General features: G+C 35.1%; 1 non-coding gene across 1 annotated transcript; it reads left to right on the top strand.

Moving 5' to 3' along the window:
• Positions 1-1,584: 1,584 nt before the first annotated feature.
• LOC112704684 (small nucleolar RNA R71) lies at positions 1,585-1,688 on the top strand. Its single transcript, XR_003155296.1, has one exon. It is a non-coding gene; the product is annotated as a small nucleolar RNA R71 (small nucleolar RNA).
• The last annotated feature ends 2,144 nt before the right edge of the window (positions 1,689-3,832 follow it).

Genomic DNA, 3,832 nt, shown 5'->3' with positions numbered 1-3,832 from the left:
CTTAGAGTTTGACTGTGTGGGCTCCTCTTGACTCTGAACTGAGAGAAGCTCTTTATGCTTACTCTCTTTTGTCACAGAGGGATGGCCATGTGCCTTAAACACAAGGTAGTCCCCATTCAATTGAAGGACTAACTCGCCTCTGTTGACATCTATCACAGCTCCGCTGTGGCTAGAAAAGGTCTTCCTAGGATGATGCATTCATCATCTTCCTTCCTAGTGTCTAGGATTATGAAATCAGCAGGGATGTAAAGGCCTTCAACCTTTACTAGCACGTCCTCTACTATTCCATAAGCTTGCCTCATTGACTTGTCTGCAAATTGTAATGAGAACAAGGCAGGTTGTACCTCAATGATCCCCAGCTTCTCCATTACAGAGAGTGGCATAAGATTTATCCCTGACCCCAGATCACATAGAGCTTTTTCAAAGCTCATGGTGCCAATGGTACAAGGTATTAGGAACTTGCCAGGATCTTGTCTCTTTTGAGGTAGAGTTTTCTGAATCCAAGTATCCAGTTCACTAATGAGCAAGGGAGGTTCACTTTCCCAAGTCTCATTACCAAACAGCTTGGCATTCAGCTTCATGATAGCTCCTAAATATTGAGCAACTTGCTCTCCAGTCACATCTTCATCCTCTTCAGAGGATGAATAGTCTTCAGAGCTCATGAATGGCAGAAGGAGATTTAATGGGATCTCTATGGTCTCTAGATGAGCATCAGATTCCTCTGGATCCTTAATAGGAAGCTCCTTCTTGCTTGAGGGACGTCCCAGGAGGTCTTCCTCACTAGGATTTTCGTCCTCCTCCTCCCTTGTGCATTCGGCCATTTTGATTAAATCAATGGCCTTGCACTCTCCTTTTGGATTCTCTTCTGTGTTGCTTGGGAGAGTACTGGGAGGAGTTTCAATTACTTTCTTACTCAGCTGGCCTACTTGTGCCTCCAGATTTCTGATGGAGGATCTTGTTTCATTCATGAAACTGAAAGTGGCTTTTGACAGATCAGAGACTATATTGGCTAAATTAGAAGTGTTTTGTTCAGAATTCTCTGTCTGTTGCTGAGAAGATGATGGATATGGCTTGCTATTGCCCAGCCTAGTGCGTCCACCATTGTTAAAGCCTTGTTGAGGCTTTTGTTGATCCTTCCAGGAGAAATTTGGATGATTTCTCCATGATGGGTTATAGGTGTTTCCATATGGTTCACCCATGTAATTAACTTCTGCCATGGCAGGGTTCTCAGGATCATAAGCTTCTTCAGAAGCTGCCTCTCTAATACTGTTGGATGCATGTTGCAATCCATTCAGATTTTGAGAGATCATGTTGACCTGTTGAGTCAACACTTTATTTTGAGCCAGTATGGCATTCAGAGCATCAATTTCAATAACTCCTTTCTTCTGAGGTACCCCATTATTCACGGAATTTCTCTCAGAGGTATACATGAACTGGTTGTTTGCAACCATGTCAATGAGTTCTTGAGCCTCTTCAGGCGTTTTCTTCAGGTGAATAGATCCACCTGCAGAATGATCCAATGACATTTTCGAAAATTCAGAGAGACCATAATAGAATATATCCAATAAGGTCCATTCTGAAAACATGTCAGATGGACATCTTTTGGTTAACTGCTTGTATCTTTCCCAGGCTTCATAGAGGGATTCACCATCTTTTTGTTTGAAGGTTTGAACATCCACTCTCAGCTTGCTCAGCTTTTGAGGAGGAAAGAATTTATCTAAGAAGGCAGTAACCAGCTTATCCCAGGAGTCCAGGCTATCCTTAGGTTGTGAATCCAACCATATTCTAGCTCTGTCTCTTACAGCAAAAGGGAAAAGCATGAGTCTGTAGACTTCAGGATCAACTCCATTCGTCTTTACAGTCTCACAGATCTGCAAGAACTCAGTTAAGAACTGATAAGGATCTTCAGATGGAAGTCCATAAAACTTGCAGTTTTGTTGCATTAAAGCGACTAGTTGAGGCTTAAGCTCAAAGTTATTGGCTCCAATGGCAGGAATGGAGATGCTTCTTCCATCAAACTTGGACGTTGGCTTTGTGAAGTCACCAAGCATTCTCCTTGCATTATTATTATTATTTTCGGCTGCCATGTCCTTCTCTTGTTCGAAAATTTCTGAAAGGTTGTTTCTGGATTGTTGTAATTTAACTTCTCTTAATTTTCTCTTCAGAGTCCTTTCAGGTTCTGGATCAACTTCAACAAGAGTGCCCTTTTCCCTGTTCCTGCTCATATGAAGGAGAAGAGAACAAGAAAAGAAAGAGGAATCATCTATGTCACAGTATAGAGATTCCTTTATGTTAGTAGAAAAAGAAAGGGGTATAAGAAAGAAGAAGGATGGATTCGGATTTTTGGATGAAGAGAGGTGAAGAGAAGTGTTAGTAATTAAATAATTAAATAGAAGAAGAGAAGAGAGGGAGAAAATTCGAAAATAATTTAAAAAAAAAGGGTTAGTGTTTTCGAAAATTAGAGATGAATTAAAATTAAAATTAAAACTTGAAACAATTAATTAATTAAAAAGAATTTTTGAAAAAGAAGGAGGTATTTTCGAAAATTGAAGAGGGAAAAAGTAGTTAGGTTGTTTTGAAAAAGATAAGAAACAAACAAAGAGTTAGTTAGTTGATTGAAGAAGATTTGAAATCAAATTTTTAAAAGATAAGAAGATAAGAAGTTAGATAAGATATTTTGAAATCAAATTTTGAAAAAGATAAAAATTTTTGAAAAAGATAAGATAAAAGGTAAAAAGATTTAATTTTAAAATTTTGAAATTATTTACTTCACTAACAAGAAACTACAACATAAGATTCTAGAACTTAAAGATTGAACCTTTCTTAACAAGAAAGTAACAAACTTCAAATTTTTGAATCAATCATATTAATTATTAGTGAATTTTCGAAAATATCAAATAAAGATAAGAAAAAGATTTTGAAAATATTTTGAAAAAGATTTTTGAAATTTTTGAAAATTATAAAAAATGAAAAAGATATGATTTTTTTGAAAAAGATTTTGAAAAGATAAGATTTTTAAAATTGAAATTTTGACTTGACTTGTAAGAAACAACTAATTTTGAAAATTTTTTTGACCAAGTCAACCCAAAATTTCGAAATTTTGGAGGGAAATAAGGAAAAGATATTTTTTATTTTTAAATTTTTAAAGAAAAACACAAAAATGACCCAGAATATGAAAATTTTGGATCAAGACACAAAATGCATGCAAGAATGCTATGAATGTCAAGATGAACACCAAGAACACTATGAAGATCATGATGAACATCAAGAACATAATTTTGAAAAATTTTTGATGCAAAGAAAACATGCAAGACACCAAACTTAGAAATCTTTAATGCATGGAAAATATGAATGCAAAGATGCACATGAAAAACAACAAACAACACAAAACAAGAAATCATCAAGATCAAACAAGAAGACTTGTCAAGAACAACTTGAAGATCATGAAGAACACTATGAATGCATGAGATTTTCGAAAAAATGCAAGAAAAATTTTAAAAGCATGCAATTGACACCAAACTTAAAATTAACACAAGATTCAAACAAGAAACACAAAATGTTTTTTATTTTCATGATTTTCTAATTTTTTTTGTATTTTTATTATTTTTTTGTTTTCGAAAATATTTTTTGGAAAAACGAAAAATAAAAGAAAAATTTTTGAAAAAGATTTTTGAAAAGAAAAGTACCTAATCTGAGCAACAAGATGAACCGTCAGTTGTCCATACTCGAACAATCCCCGGCAACGGCGCCAAAAACTTGGTGGACGAAATTGTGATCACTATTCTTTGATTTGAATTTATTGTAGAATTGTGGAATTTAGGATTTTTGGCAC

Source organism: Arachis hypogaea, chromosome 7 (genome assembly GCF_003086295.3).
Source record: "Arachis hypogaea cultivar Tifrunner chromosome 7, arahy.Tifrunner.gnm2.J5K5, whole genome shotgun sequence".
NCBI lineage: Eukaryota > Viridiplantae > Streptophyta > Magnoliopsida > Fabales > Fabaceae > Arachis > Arachis hypogaea.
The sequence above is the reverse complement of the archived record's forward strand: the minus strand, read 5'-3'. Positions and strand labels throughout refer to the sequence as shown.